The 19,344-nt window shown below is 47.4% G+C and overlaps 1 long non-coding RNA gene across 1 annotated transcript; it reads left to right on the top strand.

The window, feature by feature from the left end:
* Positions 1-432: 432 nt before the first annotated feature.
* Positions 433-3,036, top strand: LOC120603844 (uncharacterized). The gene is made up of 3 exons (XR_005653192.1): positions 433-465; positions 2,295-2,393; positions 2,997-3,036. It is a non-coding gene; the product is annotated as an uncharacterized LOC120603844 (long non-coding RNA).
* The last annotated feature ends 16,308 nt before the right edge of the window (positions 3,037-19,344 follow it).

The raw sequence follows: 19,344 nt of genomic DNA, 5'->3' as shown, positions 1-19,344 counted from the left end.
CAGTCTGTATCATTTAGGGTTTGTTCAAAAAGCAGAACCTTGATAAGTGGTATAGAAAAGGGATTTATTATAGGATTCAACCTCCTACGAACAATGGAACTGAGGAAGGAGACTCAAAGTCTGTTGCTTCTGGACCCGGGGCTGGGCTTGAAGTCAGCAGAAAGGGATGCTGGGAAGACGGGCATAAAGTAGGGAGACAAAGCACAACTTGAAACCTCCAGGATTTACTAGGACTTGTCTTTTTCCATTGTCTTTGCTCTGGATGACGTGTGACCAGAAGCAGGAACAGGTCTCAGGGATCTAGGTGCTGCATGACCCTCCTCGTCCACCATGGATTTGCTCACCGGCTTGGACCAGGACCAGGATGCGAAAATCAGAAGGAGCTGGTCAGCGGGGGCTGGAGGAGACGCTGCCCCACACCAGTGCAGAAGTGTCAGCTCTGTATTAACCTCAGAGAGCTTAAAGGTGGCCGCCCCCTCGTTTCCGCTGGCAGGCACCCCCGATCTGCAAATATGCAGGAAAGTGAATCCGAGGAAACGTCTTACTTTAGCTAAGTTGGCACAGTGCAAATCCACCATCCATCAGATGAATGTCTATACTTGGAAATTCATAGTAATAGAAGCGAATGTATTGTTTCGTCCATCCATTCATTTGTTCATTTAAGAAACAGTGAGCATCCCTTAGTAGGCACGGGGGGAACACGGGTGAACAAAATGAAGTCCCACTCCTCCTGGAGCCCACTGCTCCTCTCATCTGAATACTGGTCTCCTGCTGCCTATGGACTCGACCCCTGCCACCTCACCCGTTTCTCTACAAAATTGCCAAGCGCTGCTTTTAAAACACGGATCGTGCCACACCTTGTTCTCACCCGCGCCCCACGCCGGCCTCCATGCTTTTCCACAACCCCACCCCAGCAGGTGTCTGCCTCTCTCCAGGTCTGTGCGCTTACTGTCCCCTCTGCCTGGACCGCTCTCCCCTAGGTCCTCACGGCACTCAGCCTCACTTCATCTCAGCCCCCACTCAGATGGCACCTCCCGAACTACGTCCCCTCTGTCACCCTACATAGAACCCTGCAGGACACTCTCCTCCCACTCGCCAGCTTCATAGCTCCTCATGCTGTTCATCAGTCCCTGACTCGCCATAGATCTGTTCACGCGCTCACCCTGGGTCTCCCCCACCGCAAAGGACACGCCAGGGGGCGGGGGGCCAGGGGGGGGCCTCTGTTTTATCCAGAGCAACTTTGTCCCTGTCTAACTCTCGGCCTCATATTCTTGTTCCATATCCTTCACCGCACTTTATCACAGTCTAAATCGACTTATTATGCACAGCATTTAGGTGTCTGCTCCCTGTCTCACCCCACTAGAAGGCAAGCTGGGGGTGGGGGGTCGGAGGTGGCCTTCTAAGTCTGAGGTACAAGCTGGCTGGCACTTCACTTTCTCCCTTGGGAGTAAAGGCATGCCCTCCCTAAGAGACACCTACTCTAAAGCAACCTTTATGCTCAAAGAAGCCATACACTTGTTCCAGCGAATTGTCTCTTAAAAATTTTGGAGCCCCACCTAACCAAGTGACCGAAATTCACCCATTCACAAAGCAAGGGACAAACTGACACTGATTGTGTGCTTCCTGACAGGATGCTGTCATGCTAACACAACACCACGCACGGAGTTTTCCCGTCAAAACGTTTAACCTGAATTTCACTGGGAGGACGCAGTCAGAAAAACAAACGCAGCTGGCCTGCACTCTTCAAAACCCTCAATGTCAGATGAGAGGAAGGACCAAGGGACCAAGGGACGATTCTAGAGTGAAAGGAACTAAAGGGACATGACAATATATGACATGGATCCTGGATTGCACAAACGAATTGCTTTAAATGGCATTAGGGGCGGGGGGGGGGGGGGGCATCAACGATTCAAGAGATTTGAATATGAAATGTACTGACAATGGTATTATGTTAAGTTTTCAGAATGTGACAACTGCATGTGCTTACATAAGAGACCCCCCTGCCCTTGGGTGACACTTGCTGAGGTTTTTTTTGGAGTAAAAGGGCAGGATCTCTACAATTTACTCTTCAGTGATTTAGTGAAAAATAATGTATGTGTGTATTACATTATTATATTTTGCACATATTACATAATATCCAGTGTATGTTACGGAGAGAGAGAGCAAATGTGGCAAAATGTTAACAATTTGAAGAATCCGGGTGAAAGGTAGAAAGGTATTTCATGATGCTGTCTTTCCAATGTGTCTACAGTTCGAGGTTTTCAAAATAAAAATTTGAAAAATGTCTTCCACAGCACCCGAATGGATGATTGAAGGAAGAAAATGTATACATTCGATGGAATATTATTACCCCTTAAAAAAAGATGGAAATCCTGCCATCTGCCACAACACGGGTGAGCCTTGGGGACATCGTGCTGAGTGAAATAAGCCCGTCACAGAGGGACAAACGCTGCATGGCCCCCTTCTGTGAGGTGTAAGTCCAACGCCTAGAGGCAAAGACCAGAGTGAGGGTGACCAGGTGCGTGGGAAGAGGAGGGGGCGGCTGTCATTCGACAGGTATAAAGTGTCTGCTATGCAAGAGGAATGGGTGCTGAAGAAGTGCGGGGCCCCCCGACTCCCCGCCCCGCGCCCCCCACGTCTGTGGGTCACAGCGCTGTGCTGCGCTCTCATCTGAAGTTCTCCTACCACAAGAAAGTTTAAAATCTTTTCTAGAGACCCAAGTCCGCGCGAATCCATCCGCGGAGAACTGCTCTGTGCTGCCCCTGGCTTCCAGGGACGGTCAGGTCCTCGCGGGTTGGGGAGCCTCTCTGACTCTGCTGGGCCATCCTCCCCGCTGAGGTGTCCGTTTATGCTAAGATAGTTCACGTTTCCCAGTGGCTGAGTTGGGAACTTACGAGACATTAATAGATATAATGTAGATATAAATCTAAAGCTGTTCACTTTAGATTTAATGTGCGTATTTTAATGTACTGCTTCACTTATTCACACACGCACAGTCGCCTGTTGGATTTGCCCCCGTTGACACCGGTGTCATCCATGAACTCAGTGCCTCTCCTGCCCTCATTGTCCACCTCAGCTTCCCTCGGTGAGGGAAAGTCACACACCTTCCTGGCCTCTCTGAACCTTCCCTGGGGAGATGGATAATAACCTCACAGGCACCCGATTCCACTAGTAAGTCACATCTACGCTGTTGATTCACTTGAGGCACGCAGCAGATACGCTGACAGGTGACAAGGAGACATGCCATTGAATGGAAGCTTCCGTCCTCACCAGCCATGTCACCTCCCAGCCCCTCGCCCTCTGTGGCCACCGTGCCTGAAGGAGTCGGCTGTCGTGAGAGCTCGCGGAGTCGACACAGACTGAATGGGAGTCATATTAAATAATTAACTCAACCCCGACTCCAGCTCGCACCTTCTGACCTCTCCGCCGAACTCAGCAGAAAACAAGTTCTGACACTCGAACTGAAATCTGCAAACCCCAGACCTTCCACAGAAGGCTCATAACAGGAAGTGAACGGTGTTCCAGAAAATGCACATCTGAGTATGAGGTGCTAACGGCATTGAAACTATAAAACACAGAGAAAGAGGAACGTGAGCAGATACGAGTAATAAAATGTGATTTTTAAAATTACGAAGCCCTTCAAACATACAGCCAACGGTCTACCATCCAGCTCTGTCGAATCTTAACATTGGTCATTCACGCCCCAATGGTTTTATAAGAAATAAAATAATATAGATACAGCCGAATTGCCCTGATTTCTTTTCAAAATATCTAGTCTCATTCCTCCCTTCCCAGAAGTAATGGCTATCCTGAATTCCTGATTTTGTTGTTTATTGTTTCCAGACATGTTTTGTATGATTTCTATACAGGAACATATTCATAATCAATATGTTGTATTGTTTGTAGGTTTCATTTGACATCTATCATTCTGAAATTCAATTATTCCTCAACATTATGCTTTTGAGAGCTTTCCTTGATGATCCTCCAAGCTCCAATTCACTCACCTTTGGGTTTTTAACTTTTATTAGTTGAATAACCTCAAGGTTTGTCTTGGGGCTTTGTAGTATCTTTAACAAGAAGGAAAACGGGGAGAGAGGAAAAGAGAAATATTTTTTGAGAAGCATCAAAGGGTTTTGTGCTTGGGTGTATTACACAGTCAATCCTCACGTGACTTCCTTGGGGTAGGCATTCTTATCCTAACTGGCTTGGAGAAGTAAAGAAAGGTGCCTAAAGACACAGGTAATAAGCAAGGTACGAAAAAATTCGACCCGAGGTCCACATGACACAAAGCCCCAAGCTCTTTCACCACATGGCACAGTCTGTGTCATAGGAAATCGATTATAGATGGGTTCTTATGATGACAGCGAGGATGATGATGATGATGACTGAAACGATATGGCGTAACTCTATTAAATCATGGCCCAAGTGGTTCAAGCCAGAGAGGAGTCACAGTCTGCCAAGAAACTCAATCGGCCATCAAAAAACAACTTCATTATAACTTAAGGTGTTTATGTTACATGGATTTCTCTACAACAAGAAGGGAATCCACAGCCAAGGTGCAGAAGTTAATGCACAGTTTGATTCCGCATCGTAAATGCTACAATACGGAGCAGACGGGGACCAGCAAGCAGAGGGGACAGAGAGATTAATGCCATGTGGACAAAAGCAGGGGACATTCAAGCAAGACGCGGCCTCGCCTGCCCCACTCCTTCAGCTCGCTCACCTCACCTACGCACTCTCCTCAGGTCTCTTTGCGTTCCCCTCATAGTCACAAAGCCGTTGCAGAAGCCCAAGAAGAACGTCCTCTCAACAGCATCCCAAGCAGGAAGGAAGGGGAAGAGCCTCCTTCCTATAGCAGTCAGAGAAGACAGTCTTTCCCCAAAGCACCCAGCAGACTTTCCCATATATCTCATTAGCCAGATTGGGTCACCTGCCCACCCCGAGACCAGCGAAGGCTGGAGGGAGGGAAGGCGGTGATGGGAGAGGGGACAACTCCCCCGACTTCCTCCCCGGGTGTGACCACACTGCCTGTGGACTTTAACCAAAGGGCATTGATCCTCTCCAGGGGGTCCCCTGTACTTGACTCCCCTAAATTCTTAGGATTCTGCATTTCCCTCTGGCCTGGGGCAGGTGACAGCTCTGTTGTGACTAGCCTGTGGTTACTTCACTAAACCTTGGATCTCATATAGTCACCCCTCTATAAATAGCCTAAATACCTAGCCCCAATATCACTTTATTTGACTGTGCCATCAGTAGGTACTTGGGGTCCTGATTTGCTACAACCAGTCACTGCCAAGAAGAGTCACCGATGTAGACCAATCACGTTTCATCCCCCTGGAGTCAGGGGGAGATTCTACACCTTCTGAGAGGCTAAATGTACAACACAAATGTACAACAAGAGACAGCATGCGAGCTTGGCTGCGGGCCAAAGGAGGGACGGACCAGAAGTATCCATGTCCAAAAGCTTCTTTTCTCTCCATCCTTCTCTCCCTCCGCATCTGTCACTCTTAGTCTACGTGGCCAGTTTTCACCTGTGGGCAGTCTATTCTCCCAACTCAGTGTCACGGGGATGACTTAGAAACGAAAGCATGTATCAGTGGTTCTCAGAGCATGGTTCGGGACCAGCAGCCTCAGTGTCTGAGAACCTGACCCATTTCAGGCCCATTTCAGACCCACAGCATCAGAAACTGTGTTAACACCACCAGCACCACCAGCACCACCAGCACCACCCCCAGGAAGGTTTCGGTGGGCATCGTGGCCAGAGAACCGCAGCTTCAGAGGGTGGGGGGGACTGCTGGGTGCCTGCTCAAGCGGGCGCCCACCCTCCTTGCTGGCGGACTCAGCTCGCGTTTAAGTGTCAGATGAGGAAGCTCCGCCCAGCAAGCGCTCGGGGCAGGCGGCTGGGAGGTCTCACTGCCCGCTCTCCTTTCTATGGTCCTCCTCCTCCTCAGCAGCCGGCACCACGGGAGTTCACGACCAGAACGGTTGCTGAAAAGTGGCGGGGGGGAGATAGATAGCAAAGAGACGGAGGGAGAGAGGGAGGCGAAAGGGAAAGGAAGAGGGAAAAGAGAAAGAGCATCTCCCGGATCTGGTTACGATGCAAATTCTGGTCCAGCGCGTCTGTGGCTGCGGCTGCGGCTGCGGCTGCGGCTGCGGCTGCGGCTGCGGCTGCGTTTCTAACACCCCGACGTTGGGGTAGAAACTGCCGGTCCCTGGACTCACCAAAAGCCCCATCTTCACCGACGCTCTTTTGGAGTCCAGCCCGAGACCCGGCGGCTGCCTCGCTCCAGCGCGGAGGTTCTCCAGCCAAATGCACGGAATCAGCCGTCGGGACTGTGAAAACACCGGGTGCTCCCCACCCCCACGCACCCGAGTTTCCCATCTGGCCCTGCAGGGGTGGGGCTGGAAAATTTGCATTTCTAACAAGACCCTCGGGGGCCTGCAAATAATGCTGACGTTTTGAGTACCGGTGCTCTAACTGGCAGAAAATTTTTCTGATATTTCTATAGATTAAGTGGCAAAGGTAGCCTTTGTTTATTCTAGATGCTAATGATTCCTGGTGTTGATAAAGGGGGAAAAAGCTAATTATTTATCGTTTTACAAAACCGGGGACTGGAGGAGAACCAGGCCCCGAACCTCTAGAACACAATGCGACGCCACCACCTGCTGGTTGTCTCCGGAAGTGCAAGGGGCGGGCGGCCCGTGGGAAAATGGCTCGTGGCCACTTAATCTTGGCGCGCACAATACGCGGCCAGACACTAAGCACCGTCCTCCTCACCTCTCTTTCTTTGGAGAATAAATAGGGTTTGTGCAGATAAGAAAGTAGGTCCCCGATTCTCGCCTAGACGGCGCCGGGCACATAGACATAAAAATGATAGCGAATATTTGCTGACCTCTGCCAAGTGCCCCGCATCCGAGCTGCGGTGATTTGTGTGCACGATCTCTGCCGCTCCCAGGCTTCCTGGGGGTAAACTGAGGCATAGGGGACCTAGGAAACTTGCCTAAAGTCACGCAGCAAAAAGTGGCGGAGACAGAATTCACACCAGGAAATCTGCCTCCAGACTGGAGGAAGAGCTAAATAAATAAGCTTTGGGTTAATTCACTTGCCCCTCCCAGAAATTTAGCACTGGAATATGCTTTAGTTTCCAACGTTTGCATCCCCTTCATTTTATTAAGACAAACAAACAAACCTGAAGCACAGAGAGGTGAAGTGACTTGCTTACGGTCACCCAGCAACTTAGTGACAGATCAGCAAGGTCACTTGAGCTCCTGTGGCCAGACAGCGCTTCCAGCAGCATTTACTGAGGGTAGAATGCCAGAGCTTTCACCCGGAGTTATATATACCTGGGGACTACAACTCTAGAAATAATGCCTTAACTTATTTCAAAATATATGTGATCAAGGACCCACCACATTCTCTATTCTACCATTTTTTAAATTACTTTCCAGTCATTCAAATAAGCTATTAAAATTTTTGACATATACTACCTGGATTATTATTTACTCAACACTTTTCCTGTAATCCATTCATTTTCTTTTTATTTATTCTCGTCTTGAGTAATAACATCTGGTAAATTGCATATGACATTACTTGATAAATGTCTTGTTCGATCTATTCCTTTGTAATGCCTGAAGCACCAATGACACCTCACGGCATTTAGGGGAGCAGCAAGTGGGTCTTTAGTAGCCTGGCACCTGCTTTCTTCTCTTGGCAATGACATCTGTAGGTCATGTGGTGTGAGGCAGTGATTAATGTCACCAAATTTGAGTTTTGTCCTCATTCCATCTCTCATATGGTCATTGTTAGGATTAAATGAGATCCTCCACGTCAGAATTTGACATGATGTCACACGCATAGCAAGTAGCCAATCATTACATGTTACAATGAACTATAATAATTGTTCCTATGAGGCGGACATTATATTGTTTTTAAATGACGATCTGTGTACCTCGAGGCTAGTCATCAATGTGACACTTTGGCAAGTTGATCATTGAGGATGTAGACTCTTTGGAAGAAGAGTCCGTTACCCATTGAGCAGCTGGACACACAGGGGCTTAAGGAAAAGTCACTATAATAAATTCCCCAAAGTTCTTTAATGCTTCGGTAGGAACATGGGCATTTTCAAGTCCTGAGATCAGTAGTTGGTTTTCATTATTTATTTTCTAGATATGTGGATTGGGGATTTATTCTGTTAAAAAGGTGTACACTTTTTCCATATCAGGAAACAAACCAACCACAACTCGGTAATGCTGCTCCCTAGGAAGAAAGTGGATGCTGCCTGGTGAAGAATGGTCTCTTTTATGATCCACAAAGGACAGTTCTCTTGCTCTGAAAATAAATTGTTCATATGGCGAAACCACTTAGAATTCATAAGTTCTTCCACCTATTGGGGAGGAGAAAACTCAATTTTGACTGTATGCTTTGGGCTTTTTGTGCCACAGATATGAAAACAAGGCAGCCTTCCGATTTGGAGGAGGACCTTATGACCCAGGCTGTTTAACTAATTATACGCAAACAGAAGAGCCGGACTTATTAAAGCGGATTCAGATTCCAGCTACGAAGCTCGTGCAGTGGGGGCATATGGTTCTTCTCCCCTCTAGGGAAGGTTGAGTGAAAGTGGGTGGTTCCAGACAGCATCGGGAAAGCACACTTCTGCCCCCCACAGCGGCTATGCAGGGGCGTCGCATACTCACGAGCCAGCCGGGGCAGAGGGAGACAGGGCGCGTCTGCTTCGACGATAGCTTCGTGTTTCTGCTTGTACATACTCTTTGTCCTTCCCTGGTTATCTCGCCCCGGCAAATTAGCGAAACTGGGCTCTCAGCCCCCGCCACACTAGTAAGAAGTGGCCCTGACATGCTTCCCCACGACAGGAACTCTCACCCTGGGTGCACATTGAAATGACCTGAGTATCCTCAAAATAATACCAAGGGCCTGGAATTATTGGAAGCTTAATTCCTGGGCAGGTGGCTCGGAGGGTGACAGCGTGCAGCCCGGCCGGGAACCACGGAGCTGGCAGACGGGTGGGCGGGACCGGACGGCTCCCCAGGACCAAGCGAGCTGGGCTCCCCTGTCCTCAGGAGGTGGCCTGTGGGGGCGGCACAGCGTCCCAGTGGCCGCTCAGGCACCAGAGGCCTCGTGGGTCTAATTCCAGTCTGATTCTGATGGGCTGGGTTTCTTCAGGCCGTCCCCCCACGACCTACCTGAACCTCTCCAAACTTCCAAGAACTGAGGGTAAGAAGTCCATCTACTAACGATCCATACAATTGATATTTTGGCTCACAAGGAATATATTTTACATGGACCAGGAGAGAGTCCAGGGGAATATAACTGAAATAGAATGTATCACACAGAGTGAGCACAAGCATTTTGTTCCAAGCGTGCGTGTGCACTCGTGTGCATTTCTAGGAACAGGGTCCCAGTGAAAGATATATGTCTTCATTGTAAGGATGCCGGAAACATTTGAAAGCCTCCGTTGTCGCCTGCGGGGTCTTTGTGAGGATTAAATGGAGTGATGCTGTGATGTATGACACACGTGAAGTATTAGATTAGGTAGATCAGTAGGTGGACAGAGACCGATATTGGTCTAAGTCACAATATGTCTAATCCCGTGAGCAGACAACGGAAACGGCTGCATGGAAATGGGACCACTCGTCTGGCACTGTTCGTGGTAGAGTTGGAAAGTCTTTGCTCCTAAGTAGCGTGACTTCCAAAGGGACTTGAACCCTCGATTAAGTTCCTAACGCCACAAGTGGGAAGGTACTCTACCACTTTCAGATTCAAGAAATGCCATGTCAAGTTTAAAGAGTTTGGGTAATATGGTATTACCTATAAATGCACAATCTTTGAATCTGCGTTCCCTGACAATACTCTCCAAAAACTTTTTAGATGATGCCACAAGCATTGATTGACCCCTTAACATGCTTCAGAGGCTGCGGGCGATGAAGAGACCAGGATGCCCGAGACGTACCTCCAGTCCGCATGGGGCTCCCTGTCTACTGGACAGAGAGAGCGTGGAAAGAGGAAGTCTCAAATATAACGGGACAAGCCAAGAAGATTCCAGATGAGCAGAGAAGAGGGACCCTCTTCCTCCAAACGCTCTCCATTCCCTTCTGCTATAAAGTAGAAACGGTCATAAACGAGGGGCATGTTCCACCCTTGGTAAGGCAAAAAGACCAAAGAAGACCTTTTCCCAGGTGTCCCTGAGGTACAAGAGGGAAAGAGAATGAGAAAAGGTTTTGGATGAACGCAAAGGCGCATCAGAGATTCTAGGAAGCTACTAACGCGGTAGCAAGTGCCCTCAGAACAGAAGCTCCGACCTTCTTGAAAAATCCCTCAAGGCAAGAACATCAAAAGCCTGGCTGTTAGCGTGAATTGGGGACAAGGGGAAAACACAGGACTCACGACCGTAAATTATGAATAGATCCTTTTAGATTCTTGTTTGTCCCCATCAATCGCTGTCGCCTTGTTTACAACTAATCTGACAGCGAATGTTTTTTAAAAGTTGGCTTTGCTCAGTTTTTTTCCCCCGCCAAAGGAATTTAACTTTTCACCAAAGTGACAACTCTCTTTATTTTGATCCTTATCGTTTACGGGATCATTGATTATTTATTTTAATTATTACTAATAGGTACTACTGACATAAGCGGGTATAGGAACAAACATGTTGACTCCTGATAAGCATAAAATTCAGCAGGTGGGAACGAAGGTGCCCGATCTTGGAGCAACCGATTCCCAGGTGCTGTCATCTGTTGAGGACATCCTCGGTGTATTTCCCAGGCTGCGTGCTTGCGCAAATTAAAGCTCGCCTGTTTGCAAAGGGAATGGAGGGAAAGTTAACCCAGAGGTGAGGAATAAGATCTATTTGACTTTAGTCAAACACTCTGTTATCTGGGCTTTGCCGTACACTTCCTTGAGAGAGACGCAGCAGTTCCTGGGTTGGGATGCAGCCTGATAGTCTGATTTCAGACCATTCGCCCAACTTTAATTAATACCTTGAGTTGCTAGTTCAACAGTCGATCAATAATACAATCGGTCTTTACGAGGCCAGCCTCACCAGTGCCCTCCAACCCAGGCAGCTCCTTAGCTGGCCTGTCCTGGGACAGGTTTTCTATTTGCTCTGCCCAGTCCCCTTTCCACCTCTCCCCACCTGTGCTCTGCCTCCGAGGGCCAGTGTGTGGGAACTGTGTCAATACACAATTGATGTGGCGCTCTGCCCTTGGGCTTCCGGTTGGGTCTGGCCAGTGGATATCAGAGGCAAGGGGAAAAGGTGAGTTGATCTCAGGCTGGCTCTGTCCTTCTACAGAAAGTCACCAGTCTGCTGACCGCGACCTGCTTGATCCCACTCTCTCTCTGGGTCCACTGCTGCCACCCTTGGGCTTCCATGTTGTCCTCGTCCGCACCCACACCTCGGGAATCCATCTTGCAGGAGATCATTCTTCTTTGAATTGTCCTCATTTGTGCTTGCCATCTGTCTCCTTTAGACGCTCACCGACACACCGCCGGATGGCTCTCTTGGATTCTAGCCACTCTCTTATGATTCCCAGTCATAGGAAGAGAAAACCAACAGGAGAAGGTACACTTATTGAAATCTGTTCCTTTCAGGAATAGATATTGTCAAGGACCCAAAGCGGCTCTTCAGAAAACAAACGTGGTGGCAAGTGTGTGGGATTGTTGGAGAAGCGCCTTACGCGCTCTCTGCACAGCTGTTCCTGGCTCCGAGACCAGGCGGAGTCCTTTTCTGAAAGTTTACACACTGTAACCGAGACGAGAGAAGATACAGTTCCCGGGAAATCAGCGGCAATAAATGTGTCATCACGGATGGCACGATGGGACGAGAAAACTGTGGGCCCTGGTTCTCAAAAATCCTCTTCTCTCTCTTCTTTTGGGAACTTAGAGAACCCTGAGAACGTGCTGGAGACTGAGCAGGAAAAACTACTAATTGCAGATTTAATCATCGCAAACACCGGTGAAGTGCGTACCGTGTGCCAGGCACGGCGTGGCGGGGCGCCCCAGCCCTCCTTCACTTGATCATCAGCAAAGCCCTGAGAGTAACGGCTATTGCTCTTCATATTCGCAGATGAGGAATTTGAGGCTGAAGGGAGGGAAAGGACTCACGATCCGTCACACGGCTGGTAAATGGCAAAGACATTCAGGATTCAAACCCAGGTCTGTCTGATTCCAGTGCTGTCCAGGGTCGGGTGGGAGGCAGATTGGGTTCAAAGGCTGTCTTTGTCACTTAGCGCTTGGGTCACCTCGGGCTGGTCACCAGGACTCAGAATCCACATGTATAAAAAGAAGCTCACATTACTTGTGTCCCAGGACTGTTGTCAAGATGAATCAAGGTCCCCTCTGTCGCGACAGAGACCCCTATCACATAGTGGATGCTCAAAGACCTGCAGGAGAAAAGGCAGGAGGTGGCCTTCCGAGGACAGGAAGCTTCTCTTTGCTTTTATGCATCTGTAATTCTTTATTGTGACCAGCTCAGGGCTTAAGTTGAGTAATAAGAATAACCCTGAACAAAATAACCATCATTTGTTTTATGCCAGCATCGTGTGCCAATGGTGCTGCGTGCCCTATCTCGTTTCAGCCCCACACCATCTTAAAACAGAGGGACTATTATTACCCCCATGTTAGTAGTGAGTAAACTGAATACCAGAGAGGTTAAGTAACTGGCCCAAGGCTGCACAGCTAGGAAGTGGCAGAACTCACATTAGAACCCAAATCTGCCTGGTTCCCGTACCTTTGCTCTTAACCACTGCCCTGTATCACATACCTATTTTTTATTGCATTTAACAAAGATTTACATGCTTATTCTACGCCAGGAACTGTTCTGAACACTGCAAATATTCACTTGCTTAATCCTCATTAAAATGTCATGAGATAGGTACTATTATCATCCTCCTTTTTACAGGTGGAGAAAACTAAAGTCCAGAGAAGTACCTTGCCCAAGATCGCACAGGCTTTCCAATTCCAAACCCACCTTTTCTTAAGTTCACAAATGAAACCAACATCAGGCACCGTAGTGTTTTGAGAGTAACAGGTTTGAGTCACTCACAGACTTATTAATATGTACGATCACGCTATAAAATTTTGTCCTTCGCAAAAGGGTGAAGAAAACAGATATTGGTTTTCAACCCTCAGCCTCATCATAAAACAGCTGGGGTTGGGTAATGGGCTCACGGGAATGCTAAAAAGATGTGAAAAGCAAGCCCTGTGCTGGTCCGGCCTCCGACATCTGAGGCAAAATAATTCTGCGTTAGTCTGTCTACCAACAGGCAGCACCGGGCCAGGAAAAATGAGCTGGACAAGGGCCCAGTCTCTTTTTCGACAGAGAGATGGTGGACATGCCAGGCTGAACACTAAAGGTTAATTGCTCTGAGTAATACTGTGGCGCTTCATCCTGGTGCCAAATGAACTGAGACAATATTGACCGAGATTCAGCCAACATCAGAATGCAGACGCACATGACAATCCAAGTCCTTAGGCAGAGAGAGCCCAAGGGAGAATGTGAATATCCAGGAAGATATTGTAGGCTGTGAGGGGACCGCGGGCGAGGCGGTCCCCTCACAGCCTACAATCTGGGGCTTACACACCAGCTGTGTACAAAGCTTATACTACCAGAAACTTTGCACGCGCAGGGCCTTTGCACATGCGGCTCTGTGCTGGAAACAACTTTCTCCATCCTGCCTGCGGGCCCCTGGCTTTCACCGGACCGATGCCACTTTCTATCTGACTCACGTCTAAGATGTTTCTGTCAGGCAGTCTCTCTCCCCACCTTGGAGTGAGATAGGGCGTCTTCCCGCTCTGTTGACTGTATTTGAACTTTTTATTTTTCTTTAACTTTCTACACATGTCTTTCTCCCTGTTAGTCTGTGGCCCAGACCGGCATTCTTTGCATCTTTGTCTCCATTCGCAATCTTAGTACTTTGTACAGTGCCTCACGATGAGTGCTTAACAAATATTGGAAGGAAAGAAGGATAGATGGATAGATAAAGGATGGATGGGTGGATGAATGAACAGATGGATGCACGGCTGGCTGGCTGGCTGGCTAGATGGATAGATAAGTAGATGATGAATGAACGGATGGGTGGGTGGGTGGTACTCGGATGGATGAGTACGTAGGTGGGTCTATGGATGGCTGAGTGGATGATTGAATGAATGAGTAAATGGATGAGTGGATAGGTGCTTGCAGGAGGCAGCTAGTGTAGGAGTAACAGAAAGTCCCGCCTTCTGGAATTCCAAGAAATCAAGTCTTCTCCCACTATAATTAGCTCATAAAATTCCGTAAATCCCTTCCTGGAGAAGGCCCAGGCCACACTTCCCTCTTCTCAGTTCATACACTGTCTTGTTTTTGGACTCTCGTTCTGCAACATGGTCTAGTTGCCAAGTTTAACCAGATTCCACCTGGATAAAAATGGAGTTTGGTGTGCGTAACATCTAGGATTGATCCTAAGACACTGAACCCGTCCATCTCCTCGCTGTGAAGGGAAAATAACACTTGTAGGGTATTTCCTGCCCCAGCTCTCTGGCGCGGGGGGATGCAGCGGAGTTACCCGAGTACCACTGGTTTCTTAAGTTACGGGCGAATGGAGCCTTGAGGGGCAAAATCATAAGTCAATAACTAAAATTGGGAAAACCCTGCACTAGGGGGGCGAGAAAAGAAATACGGCCCCATGGTTAATGCTTAAATCCACCTGCGAAGAACTTGCCACCTTTTGTCTCAGTTTCCACTCTAATCCATCAGAGCGATGCTCATTATTGGTCCTCGGAGAAGGCATCTCGTTTTCTCCGAGGACCAGAGTGGCCAGAGTTGCCAGAGTGGCCAAGGCAAACCACGTGCCCAAACACTGCAGTGAGTTGGGAAATCTCCCTCTCCCGGGGGAAGAAAACATATTCACGAAGCTCAGCTCACTTGGGATGAGAGGGTATTACCAGATCCTCGTATTTTTAATGAGAAGTTAGAACTGGGAAGTTTTATATGTGGTTCCTCGATTCATAAATGTTGGCAGCGAATGCCTGCTTTTAAACACACCCTTCCCTCCAGCAGCATCATGGAAGATTAATCGCTAAAATCACGCCCCTCACATCATTTTCCCCTGCTCTCCCCTAGCTGAGTTATGAAAACTGATCAGTAAGGAGCCCACGTGCTGGCAGATGAAAGGAACTGGGTGTCAAGAGTCGACTGTTTTTGCAGTTGACAAGGAATAAAGACAATGTGCAATAAACACGTGGCAACGATTTCAACCTCACATCACTGAGGGGAAAAAAATTATAAGATGAAATTCTGATGAGGGGCTATCTTTTTTTTTTACTAAGCAAATACAATCTAATTTTTTAGTTGCTGACACTCAGGTTTAACCTAGATACCAAGAAACTGTTCCTCTCACACAATGATGCATTTATTCATTCATCTATCCATCTGTAGAAATTCAGATTTGACTGATAGAGAGAGACCCAGCCCCTGGCCTCGCTTGGAGAGAAGTGTGGCCGCATGTGACACGTGCATGTAAACCATGATGTCCCTTCAATCTAGCATTCTAACATCTGGGCAGTGCCTCTAGGAGAAAAATCTAGGAAATAACTGCAATAATATTCCTGCAAAGATGTTTATCTCTGTCGTGGTGGAAATAGCAGAATATGTCAGACACGTACATGTACACCTTGACCAGGTAGCTCACTCGTCTGGGGCACGGCCACTCAGAGGAACTCTCCGCCTTATTTGAAATGACATATTTGTCATTGCAAATCATGGTGAATAAAAAATGTCTTCACTTCAAAATAGTATTTCAGAATCACTAATATATGCATGCTATAGATATGGAAGGACATACCAAAAGACAGTATTTCTCAGTGATAGAATTATAGATTATTATTCCTTTTATATATTGGCTCTGTGTATATTTTATGAGATACGTCTATTTCTTCTGCAATAAGAATAAAAAAGGAGCAATTTTTGAGGTTTTATTCAACGGAGACACACTGTTAAAAATTACTAAGGACCTCAAGAATGTTTTTATTTATGTTGGTTCAAGTTATCAATATTTGCCTTATTAGAAATTCAAACGAAGAATTTTTTAAATGTTCATAAATTTATTTTATAATAACTATAAACCTATTTCACATGACCAAAAATAACATTTTTTATGGAAGAAAAAACTTTTCCCAATAGTTTTCAACTAAATTATTTGGTTTGCTCCAAAACAGAAAAATAAAAAAGCAAAAATATGGTACGATATTACATTTTTTGCAAATCTAATTTCTGCCCTAATGGAAGAACCAGATTCTCACGTCTGCTTCTGCAGTCACTCTGTTTCCATACGTTGTTTTGGTTCAAGTAGATAAAGGAAATCCAGCCCCACAGAGTCACTGGGGGGAAAGGAAGAAGTATTTGAATAGCCTGTTCAAATAATAAGGCGTGCCGTGATACTACGCCCAAATTTGACCAGGACTAGTTCCTTAAAGTTAGTGGCAGTGTGAATTCTCAAACCATATCGATGCACTTTTTATTCTCTCTATACCTGTGAGAGGATGAGGGGCAAACAAGGCGAACAGCAAGTCGGCGTTCTTTGGGAGACAGTATGACCTCTTGGACTTCCTGCAAGGGGCAGGGACATCTCTGGGTTCCTGGACCTCATTCTGAGAATCAGAGTCTTAACCACCACACTAGAAAGTGTGTGACTCTAGGAAGTGGTAGACCAGGAAAGCGGGGAGGGACGGCTCCACTTTCGGGGTTTGCATTTGTTTGGATAACCTTTTGAATCATTTACTTCCCTTTCTCCCAGGTGTATTTCAATTTAAAAATGTCAGCTTCCTTAAGGCCATTGTCCCTTTTTGGCTCAAGGGGAAGCAGCCTCTGGAGATAGAGATTTGCTTAGGGAGTTTATCAGGGTGTGTTCCGGCAAACCCCTTTGTGAGGGAGGGAAGGAAGTAGCTCGGGGTGGAGGGAGAAGGTCGACACTCCACATGGTCTGGCCCGAAGCCTCAGTCTGTCAGACAGAGCTCTAGAGCAGGGTCGGGTTCCCAAGGTGTCCCCATGAAGCGAGGCGGCTCTGTATCCAGCAGCCATTGCATAGTGACTGGCCAGGAGCCGGGCTACGGCAAGTGGCAGAGAGAAACAGAGCCAGAAACAGCCAACCCTTCCAGAAGCTGGGGGCTGAGCCCTCGGCACTGGAGGGGTGGTCTGGGCTGGCCACCCTGGCCTCCGCGGCAGTCACGTGGTTAGTCAAGGCCAGAGCTGAGATTATAAACCCTTCATCTCACGCGGGCTCTATTCGAGACCTGGTGGATGACAGTCGCGCTGGATCGATTCTAAGCCGATGGCGCCAAGCTGGGTGGCCTCACATCACCCAGAACTGCACGAACACAGCGGCCGCTCTGCTCTCCGCCCCTCTGGCTGGAAGAATAGCACCTGCTTGTCATTCGCAAATATGATCATCGGGCTCACGTGCAGTTCATTTTGGGCTCTCACGAGGTGTATTCTGGGAAAGGGAAGGACTTCTCCTGAAGATTCGCACTCTGTGCCCATGTTGATGGGAATAAGCTTATTGACCAGAAAGGGGAAAGCAAGTTATAGAAACTATGCCTTGGAAAAAAACCATCCCGATTCTGAGGAGCTAATATTAATAAAGCGAAACATTTGACATCGAAATATCCATGCCCATCATTTAAGACTGGATGGATGCAGCTACCGGGGTTGCAAATGCCTCTTACGCCCACAGCACCTTAATAAATCCAGGAACGGCCATGTCTCTCTGACTCAGTAACCTCTTCTCTGTTCTGGAAGCACCCACATGAAGAGATCTCTAGTCGACTTCTGTCTCGAGCTCATGTGTGCTCTGACACAAAGAGGAAGAACCAAGGCTGTTTTCCGACATCCCCGCTTAGAAAACCCCATCCACCTTCCTGCAAGCGGAAAAGAAAGCGAAACAAACCCCCGCCTGCCCTTAGTCCATGTTTTCTGCCTCTTATTTCATTCACGATGAAAAAAAAAAAAAAAAAAAACCTCATGAGAATTCACCCGAGGGAAAATTATTAGCACCTCATAAAGCCATATTTCCAACTCTATTTGCAGAAGTATTTACAGATGCTTCTCGTTTACAGCGGCCTTCTGACTAAAGTCTCCCCGTAGCAGAGCATATGGACAACATTGCAGCATTTATACAACTTCATTTTACCCTACATTCGCCGTAATGAAGTCTGGGACACGCTATAAAAATGACGGAAAACAGATTCCTCTCCCTTTGCCATCCTCGAGAACAGAGTTTAGCAGGGAAGCCATTGTGTCTTGTGATTAGAAGAAAGAACCAAATGGCTAAAACTGTGGGAGTCTGGCATGGTGTTTGATTTCCACACCGGTTCCTGTGGAATCGCCCCCTTTCTCAGAGCCTCCTCCTGGCCATGCTGTCTCTCCTGTGGTGTTTATATCCCTGTGGATTCTGAATAAGCATGGAGGTGGGGAGACCCCCATGAAGCTGGTGTTGCAAAATCTGGGGCTTAGAGTGGGTGCGCTCCCTTACCCTGTCCATGCTCTAAAACACCGTCTTGATTCTGAAGTGCTAATATTTGCCATGCCCCCAAATCTAGACTGGGCTCTATGAGGCCAGGGTCTCCTTCCTCATCACTGCTGTCATATGAAAGTTAATGTGGTCGCTGTCTTTCCAAACTCAGAACCAAACGTGGCAGGAATTCTCTCTCTAAAAAGTGTTGGATCACATCAAAGTGAGCCACTCTTAAAAAATATCTAATATTTATTGAGACTTTTTTCTAAAAGTCTGAAGACAATGAGTCTTGCAGACACTGCTGAGAGGCTGTGCCAGCCAAGGCAGCACCTACCTGTGGATTTCCAGTTAATTAAATACAAATGTCCTTACATCAAGGAGTCAGGTTTCTTGCTCCTTGTGGGTAAAGGCATCCTCACTGGTTGGTCTGCCACCATTCCCTACCCCTCCAGTCCATCGATCTCGGAAATAACCCCAAAACGCAGTTACCAGATTGAGCAAATAAGAGTCCACAACACCCGGTGAAAGTTGAATCTCAGATAAACAATAAATAATTGTTTTAATATAGTACGTACAAAACAGAGCATGGGACGTACTATTCCCGCTGTGCCTGTGAAATAGTTGGAACGTGCTTATGCTGAAAAAATTATCCAATGTTTTATCTGTAATTGAAATTTAATAGGCATCCTGTGTTTTCTTATTGCAATAAAATGCACAGAACCTAAACATTTTCACTTTAACCGTGTTAAGTGCGCAGCTCAGTGGTATTAAGCACATTTATATGGCTCTCAACCATCACCACCATTCATCCCGGGAACTGTTTTATTTTTCCAAACTTAACTCTGG

This window comes from Pteropus medius, unplaced genomic scaffold (genome assembly GCF_902729225.1).
Source record: "Pteropus medius unplaced genomic scaffold, Ma_sr-lr_union100, whole genome shotgun sequence".
Taxonomy (NCBI): Eukaryota; Metazoa; Chordata; class Mammalia; order Chiroptera; family Pteropodidae; genus Pteropus; species Pteropus medius.
This window is presented reverse-complemented; position numbering and strand designations above follow the sequence as displayed.